The following is a 14614-nucleotide window of genomic DNA, read 5'->3' on the forward strand; positions in this document are numbered from 1 at the left end:
AATGGGATGGAGGCTAAGGGGGGACTGTGATGAAGACCTGTGACCAAGGAGGACAGTGATGAAGGCAAATGTTTGTGACAATGGGCTGTAACTAAGCAGAAGGACTGTGATGATGAAGGGCTATGATGCAGGAGTGCAAAAAAGAAGAAAGCTCTGTGACGAAGGACTGACAAATTAGGACTGCAAAGAAGGACTGTAACAAAGGAGAAGGAATGTAGCAAAGGGCTGTAATGAAGGGGAAGGGCAGTGGCAAAGAAGGTCTGAGGAGAAGGATGTTATAGGGAGTGGACTATGCTAAAGGTGAACTGTGACTATGGACTGATGGTGGATTTATTTATTTAATATGCATTTGCGGAGAAGGACTGCTTCCCTTTCTCTTCTGTCTTCTCTGTAGCATTGTTCTGGCTAAAACCTGGCAGTGCTTATGCGTGTGCGAAAATCAAAAACACAAAGCTTGAATGCATACACACAAGGAAGACAAAAGAGCCCATTACATTGAATCCTTACACCAATCCAAACAGGAATTATTTGGCAAAATTGGCTTCAACAACTTTCAACCAATGCTAATAATATTCTTACACTTGCTTTGAATATTGCACTTTTCATTATCATCTGCTAATGCGGTATACGTATGTCTGAATATTACACTCTGCATTCTCATCTGCCCATGCTGCCACCATGTACCTATTACACTCTGTGTTCTCATCTGCCAATGCTGCCGACATGTGTTTGAATATTGTATTTTCCCTGAACATACTGCCAGTCGTATTTGGACATTGTTCCCTGCTATTTTTCAAGAGCTTCTATTTATCATCTGTAGCTCACTGCAACAAGCCACTCTTAGCGTTGAGTGGTGTGGGTAAAATATTGAAACCAGTCTGCCGCCACAAGTCTTGTTCATCTAGCTGCAGGCTGTAAGCAACTCATGGTGGCAACAGTAAAGACAGACACAAGTGATCACAGTTCAAGGGTGTTTATTGAACAATGATTGCAGAATGGAAAAACGCCTAAACTAAACCTTAATCTAAGATGGGAGCAAGCATCGACCATCAAATGAAAATAAGGCAGTCCTAGTGGCGTTGTGTGAAATAAAAGGGCCTATTGTGAGACACCTATTGCCACAACTTACAACTAATATAAAAAGGGGTGTGGGATAGTTTTCAAGAAAAGAAAGAAGTGTTCACAAATAAGATGTCAGGATCCGGTAGCTTGGGTCTCCCTTCCCCCATATTTTGAGCATGGGGTAAGGTTGGATCTTGGAGCAGAGCAGACACTCTAGTTTCCTCAGCAAGAGTCAACAGTTTGTTTCCAGTTCATTAGGAGCCTCAGTGGCCAAGTCTTGTTTCCCCTGAAAGTCTCTTGCCTTCGGGGACCTGATGTGTTCAAATAACAAAACAAAAGTTCCTTAAACAAAATGAAAGTTTGTTTCTTGGTTTCACTTGGGCCGAGGGTTCTTCACCCCTGGCTCTCCCTCTTCCGGGTGCAGACCCCTCTTAACTTCCAGCCTCCCTCCACCGGGTTCACTTTTTTTTCCTTCACAAATCTTAATGTATTTTTAAACAGTTCCCATGGACATCCCTCTGCCGGGTTCACTTTTGTCCTCTTCTCATCAGCATCCCTCTTCCGGGTTCACTCTTGCCCACTTCACATTCACATTTACTTTCAATGTCTACAGGATTCACTTCCCTTGCTTTCTTTATAGTTCTTGGGTCAAATGCTTTTGACTGTACAGGGATTTTGCTCAACCTCCTGTATGACCACTTTGACCTATCTTGGTGGCTCTCCAACAGCCTTCTGGTATCTGTAGTTTCACTCAGATGGGGATTGACCAGGGTTTAAGAGAACAGTGCCCATGTGGTACCAATCCCTTTTTGCAGATAGTCTCCCCTTTACAATGTTACAGTTCTCACTTTGCCACTTTGCGACTATCATTCACCACAGCCCAGTTCTTATCAGCTCTCCTCTCGACTCACCGGCTGTGATGAACCACTTGGTGTTCCTCTTTACTGGAGTCAAGGCTGGTACCACAGAAGCAGGAGTCTCCCTTGCACCGGTTTATCAGCGTTGATACGCTCCATGTACCATTAACATCTGTTGCAGCACGCTTGGGCTATTGTCCTTGCCTTGGTCTTAAGTTTCTTTCAGCAGAGGATTCGCTGGCTTTTGTCAAAAAGGGCAAGGTCGTGTCTCTCCTCGTCAGCCTCTTGATATTTGCCTCCTTTCTCCCCCCTCTTAAACTGCCGGTTCTGGTTAGCTTCTCGTAATGCGGTCTGCCTTGCTCGTACTGTGCTCTCTTGCTCCCATCTTTTATCCTTGTGGCGAAGGGAAGGGCTGTAGGGTGTGGTAATTTTCGTCACTTGCCTGACTTTGCATGACCCTTGTATTGGGACATGTCAGGTAAACAGCTGTGGTGTTAGTCCGTTGTGTGAAAGTGTTCGTGTTAGGAAAGTGGGGTGGGGGCAATGTTTTCGAATGTCCTTTGTGGTAGGAAGGGAATGAGGTATTGAAGGAAGGGGGAGACCGTTTCTCACCCGTCTGTGTCACCCTCCCTGAGGAACCCCCATACAGCAGATCGTCCTTCACTGGTCCACACCCAGAAACTGGATCCAATAGCGATGGCCTTGTCCTGACCACCTGGATGACAGATCCCCGGCGACTAGCTAAGGAGACACCTTCAGGTTTCTCACATGCCCTTCCTACATGGGATGTAGCCACATTTGCTTCACAGGGGAACCGAGAAAGAAAATCCACGTTTTCCTGATCTTTTCCCTTCCGGTGTTCCACTGTGAAACAATAGGGTTGTAGGTCTAGAAACCATTGCATGACCCGAGGGTTGGACTCTTTGTGTTGGCTAATCCAAACTAAGGGTGAGTGGTCTGTAACCAGGGTGAACATTCGTCCCAATAGGTACTATCTAAGATGGATAATGGTCAACTTGATAGCTTGGGCGTCTAATTTTCACGTGGTAACAACTTGCGGCTGGTATATAGTATGAAGTGTTCTAGTCCATCCCAAATTTGGGACAGGACGGCCCCTAACTCTGTTAGATATGCACCTGTCTGTAACATAAACTCCTTTGTGAAGTCAACTACCTTTTAGGATTGGGTTTTGGCATAAGTTTTAAGTTTATCTGTTAGCCGGGCTGTTTTGCCCAAAAGGTTAGGGATAAACCTGCGGTAATATCCTTCTAGACCAAGGAAAGCCCTAAGATCTCTTTTGGTCTTGGTAGTTGGAGCATCCAAGACGGCTTTTACCTTTTCATGTTGGGGGTGTACAGTCCCATTCCCTATGAAAAAACCAAGGTAATTCACGACTGATTGGACCAATCTGCATTTAACTGGATTAGCAGTGAGGCCAGCATTCCTGAGGACTTTCATGATGTTATGAAGATGGAAGAGATGGGCTTCCCAGGTTTTACTATAAATGACGATATTGTCAATGTAAGCTCCACAGAAATCAGAATAGGGCTGCAGGATGTTATGCATTAGGCGTTGGAACATAGCTGGTGCACCGTGTTGGATGAAAGGAATAATCTTTATAATGGAATACTCCTAAAGGTGGCTGTTCCGAGTTTATCAATTAGGTCATCGATGCATAGCATGTGATAGGCATCACAGTCTGAGATGGCATTCATGTGATGGAAGTCTATGCAGAACCTCCAGGAACTGTCCGGTTTAGTGACCAGCACGATAGGAGAGGACCATGGACTTGAGGAAGGCTCGATGATATTGGCCTTCAAAATTTTGTTAACTTCCTCGATAACTATCTTTTTAGATGCTTTACTTGGTAGACGATAGGGTTTTATATTAAACACTTTGCAATTAGGGGTTTGAATATAAGGGTATGTACCTTTTACTCTTCCTGGTTTTTCTGAGACTACATCAAAGAATGAGACCACTACATCTTTTAGATCTTCTCATTGTGTGATAGGTAACTCGGAAGGAATTAAGTCAAAGTTATCTTTATCTTCCGGAACAAGGCAGGCTAATACTTTGGCATGGGTAGCTGACGGGTTCTTCTTCCACTCTTTTAAGAGATTGATATGATATAAGTGGACTTTCTGTTTCCGGTCTGGTTGGGCTATTTTATACGTGCACGTTCCTGTTCGTTCTATTACCTCGCAAGTTTCGTGCCACAAGTTTGTTCTCTGAGGTGGGTAAGAGTACTAGTACTTTCTGTCCAACAGAAAAAGATCTTATCATAATTAGCCTTCTGTTGGCTCTGGGCCTTTCCCATATGAGTACAAACTACGTCCCCAATCAACTTCATGTGTTCTCACATTCTAGTGGTGGTTTGTGATATTGGAATGGGAGCCTCCTCTTGTTCTTCCCATGTTTCCTGGAGCAAAGGGAGAGAAACCCTTGGAAGCTTGCAGAGTTTTCCTCACTGCAAATAGTACCCATGGGATCATTCATTTCCAGTCTTTCCTGTCCTTGTCTACCAATTTCCGTAGAATTAGTTTCAGGGTCTTATTGAATCTTTCTACTAGACCATCGGTTTGAGGATGGTACACCAAAGTTCACAAGATGGTGATGCAGTGTAGCTCTTTGACTTCGGCCATAAGCTTACTCATAAAATTCTAACCTGGATGTGTTAGCATTCTTTGGGAAAACCAAACCTAGAGAAATACGGTAGAAGATGTTTTAGGATCTGCTGAGTGGTATTATTTTGCATGGGGAAAGCCTCTGGATACCGGGTTGCATAATCTGCGATCACCAGGACATACTTTTTTTATTTTTCTTTATTTTTCTTATATTATTTTTATTTTTTATAACAACAAACCATAACAAACCATACAGTGATGTACATTATCACATTGCAGTATCATAACTATGTCCCCTACTAAAAACGACCACCCTCCCCCAACTCAGCCTGTGCATAGTGTCCTTCAGATGTCTTATTTATTGCACTGCTTCTTCTTCAAATGTACCCTGTATAGTGACCCCCTCCCCTTTGTGCCAATAAAGTCACTGTTAGAGCGATCCACTGTTGAATATCCATGCCCATTTCCAGCTTTTGTTCTCCTAGTGCCTTTTCCCATACTCCCGTTTCTGCTGCTGTCCATTTCTTCAAATCTCCCCACCACCTAGTAACACTCGGACCTCTTGCATCCTTCCACCTCATGGCTATGCTTCGTTTGGCCAGTATATACATCAGATCCTTAAGTTTTCTCAGGGGCTTGTCTTTCTTACTTCTTTTGTATCTGCCTAGCTTGCAAGCCCCCGGGGCTCGAATATCGAGGTCTATGCCACCTTTGGCCGCTTTGTGTGAATGCCTGTACAATTGGCCATCCCCAGAACATGTGTATGAGACCTGCATCGTATAGTCTGCATAGAGTGCATTCCTGTTTGTTTGCACCCTTGAATTTAGCTATAGCTGCTGGCGTGAGATATGCTCTCTGCATGATATAGAGTTGTATTAATTCCAACCTGGCATTTCTAGAGACTTTATGGTATAGTTTTCTGGCCTTCTAGTCCCCGTCTTGAAATGTTTTGCCCAATTCCCTTTCCCATCTTTCCCTGCACTTCAGTTCAGCTCTCGAGCTACATTCTACAATATCTCATAGATCCTCAAAATGACATGTGCCCCCTCGGCCACAGTAAGCAGCGTCTCTGTTTCTTCGCTCCCCATGGCTTCCTCTGTGTTGTTCGGCCACCTGCCCTTCATGACCCTTGTCACTTTATTGTGCAGCAAGAACTGCCCGCTGTGTATCCCTGTGGTCTCCTGCAGCTCGACAAACATCATCAACCCTTTTTCGTTTCTTAGGTCGCCAACCGTAGCTATGCCACATACTTCACATTGAGATCTCACTATTGCCCTACTGCCTGGCATACCATCTAGCAGTACCACTATGGGGGTCTGTGGAGAGAGTGGGTCTACCAATCCCTTGACTTTACAAGTCCTTTTCCAAATCTGGAGGCCCATTTCCACCAGGTGAGGATATCTATTTTGCCCTTGGGCGGAAATCCAAATTAGGTCTCTTAGATATCTCTTGTCCATGTCCGGTTGCAAAAGTGCAGTTTCTGCCATGGGCTCATCTGCCATCCATTGCAGTACATATTGTAGCTGGCACGCTAGAAAGTACAACCATTTTTAAAAATGCCGCCCTCCCCATCACAGACAGAGGTAACCTACTCCAAAATTCCATTGAGTTCACCAACCTGTTTTTGGCCTGCATCATGTTAAATTTGTGTTCTCGTTTGGGATTGTGATATATGTTTATCCCCAAGTACCTAAAGGAGGTTCTGCTCCATGGTAGTGGGAAGACTGGCAGGTCTGCCCCTGTCGCATTCGCCATCTTGGCCAGTGAGAACAGGCATGACTTGCTCTTGTTTATTCTAATCCCTGTCAATGCACTGAAGTTATCTAACACCTCCAGTACATATGGCAGGTTGGTCTCCAGATTACACAGGTATAGTAGCATATCATCCGCATACATGGACACTATATGCCTCACTCCATCTATTTCTATACCTGCGTCACTATATTCCTGCCTCATGTAGACGGCTATGGGTTCAACTGCTATGATGTATTGTATGGGGGATAAGGGACAATCCTGTCTTGTACCTCTATACAATTGCTATTTATCCGAGTACATGCTCCCTGTCTTAACCCTAGCCCTAACCATTGGCTTAGTATATGTAAGCTGTACCCACTTCATATGCTGCAGTCCTATCCCCTTTCTCATCGTAGCATACAGCCAATTCCAGTGAACGGAATCAAGCGCTTTAGTTGCATCCAATGAAGTAACCGCACACTGTGCTGCACTGTCCTTCATGCTATACATCACGTGGTGCAACCTTCTCAGATTTTTCGCAATATTCCTTCCCGGCATGTACCCAGTCTGGTCTGGATTGATTAGCGTCGGTATTGCTTTATGGAGTCTATTGGCCAAGATTGCTGTTAGAATCTTGCTGTCCTGGTTCAGCAGTGACAATGGCCTTTAAGATCCACAGTCAGTATCTTCCTTGTTTGGTTTAAGTAGCGGGATTATCAGAGCCTCCCGCATACTATCCGGGAGGATATTCTCTTTATACGCCTCGTTGTGCACCGTGGCGACAACATGTCTGCATAGGCCTTATAAAATTCCCCTGTTAGCCCGTCCATGCCCGGGGCTTTTCCGGAGGGCAACGTTCTGATGGTAGCTATTTCCTATTCAGGAGTTATCAGTGCCTCCAATGCATCCGACTGTTGTGCATTCAGGCATGGCCGGGTGATAAGGTCTAGGGCCTCCTGTAAGTCTCTCTCCACCCCTAACTGGGGATCCGCATATGACGCCCTGTAATACTCAGAGGAGACTCCATTTATGCCAGCTTGCGTGTTAATTGGATGGAGTATATAGGGGATCTTATTTCTTTCCCCTTATACAGCCAAGCTAGCATTCTACTCGGTTTGTCCCGCATAGTTAAATTTCCCCAACCTATCCCACTGCACCAGGCATGCTTTCCGCAACTTGATTACCTCTTCTACATGTTCCTTATGTATATTTTCCTCCCTCTCTGTTACCAGCAATTGTTCCTCAATATTTTTCGGGTCGCTAACAATAGTTTTTTGTACTCCCCCAGCCTCTATCATTTTGCCCCTGATGACCACTATATATGCTTCCCAGACCGTGCCCACCATTTGCACACTACCCTCATTAGTTTTAATGAAATCCACTGTGCTTTCCCTAATGTGCTCGGCGAATGCTGTCTGATAGTGATTCGCTTCTCAGCCTCCATGTGGGTGTGGGCGGACTAGGGGCAAATGCCTGCTATTTCACCATAAATGGGGAATGATCTGACAGGACCCTAGTTAAATATTCAACTTCTGTGAATTCCGTCACATGTTCCTATCCTACGAACAGATAATCTGTTCTTGTAAACTTCATGTGGGGCTGAGTAATGAGAGTATCCCCTAACCTCGCCACGCTGTACTCTCCATAGGTCTCTCAACGGAAAGTGTTTCAAGAGCATGTCTAGTACCTTGGCGGGTGGGTGCGGCCGTTTGTGCTTGGTATCTTATCTGTCAATGGTGGGATCTAGTGTACAATTGAAATCCCACCATACCAAAAAGGTCCTAGTCTACCGTACAACAATCTAAAGAAGACGTGGCTTTGTGATTTGGTGCATGGGTATTCACAATGCATATTTCTCTTTTCTCTATCGCCCCATGTATCATAGCCATTCTACCTTCATTGTTTGTCCTCCTGGCTAGCACTTTAACCAGTATCGGCGGGTCAACCCAGATGAGGACCCCTCTTGCATATGAAGAATAAGTGGAGCCCACCATCACTCCTCCCCATGCACCTGCCAGGTTCTTTTGTTTCTGAACATCTAGGTATGTCTCCTGCACTAACACAATACCCACTTTATTCTGTTTTATGTACATGTGTACTCTTTTGCATTTAACATAGTAGTTAAGCCTCCTGACATTCCATTTCATGATTTTAATTGTCTTAGCCATTACGTTTCCGTTTCCAGGGCACTAGTGGGGTTGTCATGTTGATACCCACTTTCATGAAGATACGCAGTGTTTTCCCACAAATGCCAGGCTACCCTTCCCTCACCTTGCCCCGCTTACAAACGCCAAACAAAACTCAAACTTAACTTGTCCAGATGTGCTGAACACGCTAGGACTTCCCAGTTTCCGCTCCATTCAACCTAGGCAGTAGCTTGGTCTCCTGGTGCCCAACCGGCGGCCACTGTTTAGTAACCCTGAAGAAAACGAACTTTAGTGAGAGTAGTGGAACTGAGCGTGGCATTCCCTCTACTGGTTTTCTGTGCGTTCATTGAATTGCTCCCGCTGTTTCTTTCCATATTATTCTGCTTCCATACTGCTAATTTGCAATGCTCCCACTACAATCTAAACATTTCCACCCCCTGCCCAGCATATCCATGCATTCTTGATTATACAATGGAGAAATGCTCAGTTTCAATAGTTCCTACTTACGTTCGTTGACTCTGCTCTGTAGTCTCTGGAATCTGAGTCCCGTCCATCCAATCTTGTGCCTCCATCAGTGACTCGAAGAATAGTTCTTTGCCATTGTAAAGTACCTTCAACTTCGCTGGGTAGATCAACATATACTTGAGGCCCGCCTTCCTGAGTCTTGCTTTCGTTGTGATAAATTGGGCTCTTCTCTTTTGAACTTGGAATGTGTAGTCTGGATATACTGAGATCCTTGACGAGACTCTTTGTATTGTCCCTCCCGCTCTGGAGAAGGAAAGGATTTTCTCCCGGTTCTTATAGTTGAGTACTTTGGCTATCATGGGTTTGGAGCAGGGCACCAGCCGGTGGCCTTCTCACAAGGGAGCAGTGCGCCCTTTCGATCGTAAATCATTGCATAAGTTTGCCTGCCCCTATCTCCTGCAGCAACAAGTTTTCAACATGTGTAGTGGGGTCATACCCCTCTGCTCCTTCCGGCAAACCCACAATTCTTATGTTTCGTCGTGCCCGACCCTCCACATCCTCTGCTCTATCTTCCAGCAATTTTACTTTTTGCAAGAGTGTATCGATCTCCTTCGCTGTCTGCACTCTGACTTTCATATTTTCCTTAACTTGCTCTTACAGTTTTCCTGTGCGTTCAGCCATAGCTTGTACATCTTGTCGCAAGAGTCCAACATCAATGCACACCACATCGTTCTTGACTTCCAATGTCTCTTGTAATGTTGCAATGGCCACTAGAATCTGTTGGTTTCCAGAATTCACTGTGTCTCCCGAAGGAGATGCCTGTCCACTTGCTTTTTCCCCGCTGTCTCCCTCTTGCCGGAGTGTTTGCCCTCTCGTGAAGGTCTCCATCGTGATCTGCTTGTTCTTCAATTTGTTACCTTTGGTTGCCATTATGCGCTGTTTGCTTCAGCTTTAGTAAGGTCTCTAGTGTCGAGCTCCCCTGTGAGGATCCCTTTCTTCAGCGATTCTTTGTGGTCTTTACAGACTTGGCTGCCCTCACTGTTCTCCTGTGTCTTTATTTGCACCAAATTCACCTTCGTGGACTCTGTATCCACCTTTTACCTTATTCTTTTCCTTATTTTCCCCTTTCGGTGGCTACTGTTACTGCTGCGTCCTGTCTTGGGCTATGGTGTAGGTGACTTCCCCATCACTTTACGTCCCCAGTGTCCCGTTAGTGTATGGAACTTTGGCGATTAGCCTTTGTGTGGCGTTAAAGCCATGTGCCAGTTGTGCCACTCCCCTTCTTCGCTGATGTTTCACAATCTCCTGGCAGACCCTTTTTCTTGTCTCCGCTTTGGCCTTTTTTGTTAAGGGCCTGTGACTTATACTCTACGTGCACACTGTCTCTTGTGGCACTGTTGATACTTGAGGCCAAAGCGTATGACCCCCGGCTCATGTTTATCCTAGAAGTAATATGTTTCGATGAAGGAGGCCTGCCTTCAACCCTTGAGGGTGCTGTCTCTTCTGATTTCATCTAGTTTGCCTTTTCGTGTCACAGGAGCTCTTGGGAGGCATTGTCCCCTCCGACTTACTTCCTGTAGTGCTATTGTTCCCCAACAATGCAGTGTCTTGTCTTCCGCTACTGTTGCTTCTGCTAGTAGTGGGCCTTTTGGTGCCTTTTCTCTTAGGTCTACGGTGTTTCAGGGCCACCGCTGCTGCCACCTTTAAGTTCTGCAATTCGTGCAGTTCCTTTTGCCCAGAGCTTTAGCCCCCATGCTTTGCCCTTCTGCTTACATGCTGCACCCAATAGTCGTTGAGATATAAACAAGGATCTGCTTCTCTTAGGTCTTAGGGGCGTTGTCTCTCCTGGAGTATTCTGTGGAGTACTTTCGCCTCATACCGGTGAAGCACTCTGTGATCTGCCGCATTACATCGTCTTGTATTAGGCCCTGTGCCGAAGTTGTCTTTGGGTGCTCAGTGTAAACGGGCCTTACTACTGCCCATCATGTGTGCCCCGCTACCGGGCCTCTCAAGAGTGAAACTCGAGTCTGCCAGTCTGGGCTCGATGCCTGCACCGTGCCGGTATGTCTGTCTCTGGGGGAAGGGAGCTCACTGTCTCGGGAAGCGTTGATGTTATTTGGCGTTGAGTTCTGGGGGCGGCGGGAAGGAGCCCTCTTCAATACGGTGATTTCCCAGCGATATCAGCCAGGGACCCCCTCGCCCACTGACTCCTTACCGCTGTATGCCGTGTCCGTGATCCGACCCTGCTGTGGCTCCTCTCCTGCCCCTCTTTCCATGGCCACTGCTGCTGCTCCCTGGGGGAGTTCACACGTTGTCCCAACATTTCGGATCGAGGTAGGTAGCGCTCGTGTTGGCTCACCACCTAGCAGGCTCCATGCACCGCCAAGATGTATGTGTGTTCTTTGCAGGCTTCTATTGTCTCTTCACCGTGCATCTAGCGCCCGCCTCTTTGTGTCTTCTGTGGAGCATTCGCTGCTTCCCAGCTGCTCCGCGCTTCAGCCCCCGTTCGTTCTTCGTCTTCCTGGGAGCTTTCCGCAGCAGCTTTCAAATTGTCCTGTTTCCCCTAATGCTGCTCCATTCTCTGTAGTGCTTTTGTATCGGATGCGCTTGCTAACCTTGGTGTCTCCGCATACCGCACACCTTCGGGTCTTCCTGCTTTCCTAGCTCTGCCATACTTCGCTTTGTTGCGCCATTTTCCCTTTGTTACACGTGGCTTTCTTCTGTCATGGCTGTACTCCCTCTGCACAGACTCCTGGGGCTCCACACGCCGCCAGAAGCCTCTCCAATGTTTCCCACCCCTTCCTCCTTATTTTCAGTAATTTCGTGGGTATTAATCCACTGTATGGAGCTTATCGATGTCTGTAACAACGGGAGCCTCCAAAGACCACTTCTGCCTCACATGGCAGTTAGCCACGCCCCCGCCCCCGAGCTCCAGGACATACTTGTTGCCCAATTTAGATGCTTCTAGAGGTCCTATTATGTCCACACCAATTCTAGAAAAGGAGACTTCTATGATCGGCAGCGGATTCAGAGGGGCAGATACTGGGATGTGCGGGCTGGTCTTCTGACATATTTCACATGTTTGTATGAAAGTTTTTATATCGGCATAGATACCTCGCCAGTAAAACTTTCCACTAATATGTGCCTGGATTTTAAGATGTCCCAAATGCCCTACTGTGAGATGGAACTGTGCGATCTCTAGCACAACTTTTCGGTGGCTTTTAGGTATTACAAGTTGGGTCTTTATAAAACCTACTGGGGAGGTTTCACTTCGGTAAAGTAACCCAAGTTTTAAGAAGAAAAAGGGACTTCACTTCTCTGTGCCTTCCTCTTCTTGGATTGTAAAAAAGCTTCAGGGAGAGCTTGGTCTTTTCGCTGGGCAAAGAATAGGTCGGTATAGAGGGTGTGTTCTTCTCCTTTCCTTTCTTCGATGTTAAGAGATTTATCAGCTTTGCCAAAGCCTAAGTTACCTCTTTCTGTTTTATCTGGTTTGCTTTCTTTAAACTGAGGGAACAAAGCTCTCTGCAAAATTCCCTGTGCAATTTGGTCTCCCCAATGTACCTCAAAAGGGACTTTGCCATGAATCTGTAAGAGAACCTTCACATCTCCCCTGAAGTCGAGGTCAATAACGCCCACTAAGACGTATATCCCGAACTTGCATACTAAGGCAGATTTTGGGGCTAATCGTATGTAACACCCTGGAGGCGGAATCAAAACCAAGTTCGTAGGAATCATTCCTCTTTTCCCAGGGGGTATATTAGCTTCCCTATTGCTACAGATATCAAACCCTATTGAATCCTTGGTGGCAATGGAAGGGCTAGAGGCTCTCTGACCAAGTTTTTGAAATTGTAGGGTTCCCCAATTTGTTTCATTTGAGTCACATCGCACTTCTGACACCATGTGTAAGGAACTCATGGTGGCAACAGTAAAGACAGACACAAGTGATCACAGTTTAAGGGTGTTTATTGAACAACTATTGCAGGGTGGAAAAACGCCTAAACTAAACCTAAATCTAAGATGGGAGCAAGTTTTGACCATCAAATGCAAATAAGGCAGTCTAGTGGTGTTGTCTCAAATAAAAGGGCCTATACTAAGAAACCTATTGCCAAACCTCACAATTAATACAAAAAGGGTTGTGGGATAGTTTTCAAGAAAAGAAAGAAGTCTCCAACAAATAATATGTCGGGATGTGGTCTCCCTTACCCACATTTTGACCACACGGTAAGCTGCGATCTTGGAGCACAGCACACATTTGAGCTTCCCCAACAAGAGTCGGCAGTTTGGTTCCAGTTTATCAGGAGCCTCGATGGGCAAGTCTCGTTTCCCTTGAAAGTCTCTTTTCTTCGGGGGCCTGATGTGTTCAAATAACAAAACAAAGGTTCCTTCAACAAAATAAAAGTTTGTTTCTTGGTTTCACTTAGGGTGAGGGTTCTTCACCCCTGGCTTCCCCTCTTCCGGGCGCAGACCCCTCTTAACTTCCAGCCTCCCTCCACCGGGTTCACTATGGTTTTTCCTTCCTTCACACATCTTAATATCTTTTTAAACAGTTCCTCTGGACATCCCTTGGCCGGGTTCACTTTTGTCAACACATTGTTTCTTGGGACTTAGACTTGCCCCCTTCTCATCAGCATCCCTCTTCTGGGTTCACTCTTGCCAACTGCACATTCACATTTACTTTCAATGTTTGCAGGATTCACTTCCCTTGCTTTCTTTATAGTTCTTAGGTCAAAGGCTTTCGACTGTACAGGGATTTTGTGCAACCTCCTGTATGACCACTTAGACCTATATTACAGCCTTCTGGTATCTGTAGTTTCACTCAGACGGGGATTGACCAGGATTTCTCAGAGCAGTACCCACGTAGATCCGATCCCTTTTTGCAGTTGGTCTTCCCTTTACTATGTTACAGCTTTCAATTTGCGACTTTCATTCACCACAGCCCGGTTCTTATCGACTCTCCCCTCGACTCACCAGCTGTGATGAACCACTTGGCGTTCCTCTTTACTGGAGTCCAGGCCAATACCACGAAAGCTGGAGTCTCCCTCGCTCCGGCTTATCAGCGTCGGTACGCTTCGTGTACCATTGACATCTGTTGCAGCATACTTGGGCTATTGTCCTCAGTCTTAAGTGTCTTTCAGTGGAGGGTTTGCAGGGTTTTGTTGAAAAGGGCAAGGTTGTGTCTCTCATCGTTAGCCTCTCAAGATTTGCCGCCTTTCTCCTCCTCTTGAACTGCCGGGTCTGGATAGCTGCCTCATTGTGTGGGATGCCTTGCTCATACTGTGCTCTCCTGTTCCACCTTTTATCCCTGTGGGGAAACGAAAGGGCCGTCAGGTGTGTGTGATTCTGATCAATTTCCTGACTTTGCCTGACCCTTGTATTGAGACATGTCAGGTAAACGGCTCTGGTGTTAGTCTGTTGTGCGAATGCGAAAGTGTTCGTGTTAGGAATTGGCGGGGGGGGCTGTATTTTCAAATGTTCTATGTGCTAGGATGGGGAAGAAGTATTGAAGGAAGGGGGATACCGCGTGTCACCCATCGGTGTCCCACTCCCTGAGGACCCCCATCCAGATGATCCTCACTCACCGGTCCACCCCCAGGGACTGGATCCAATAGCGAAGGCCATGTCCTGGCCACCTGGATGACAGATCCCTGGGGACTATCTAGGGAGACACCTTCAGGTTTCTCACAAGACCCAGCTACACCATCCTTCATACATGAGAAAAACACTG

The 14614-nt window shown here is 46.2% G+C and overlaps 1 protein-coding gene across 3 annotated transcripts in view; it reads left to right on the forward strand.

The window, feature by feature from the left end:
* Positions 1 to 14614, forward strand: part of C3QH22orf23 (chromosome 3q C22orf23 homolog) — a 149790-nt gene that overhangs the window by 126848 nt on the left and 8328 nt on the right. The window lies entirely within an intron of this gene.

Source organism: Ambystoma mexicanum, chromosome 3q, assembly GCF_040938575.1.
Source record: "Ambystoma mexicanum isolate Mex_15411 chromosome 3q, UKY_AmexF1_1, whole genome shotgun sequence".
In the NCBI taxonomy this organism is placed as follows: domain Eukaryota; kingdom Metazoa; phylum Chordata; class Amphibia; order Caudata; family Ambystomatidae; genus Ambystoma; species Ambystoma mexicanum.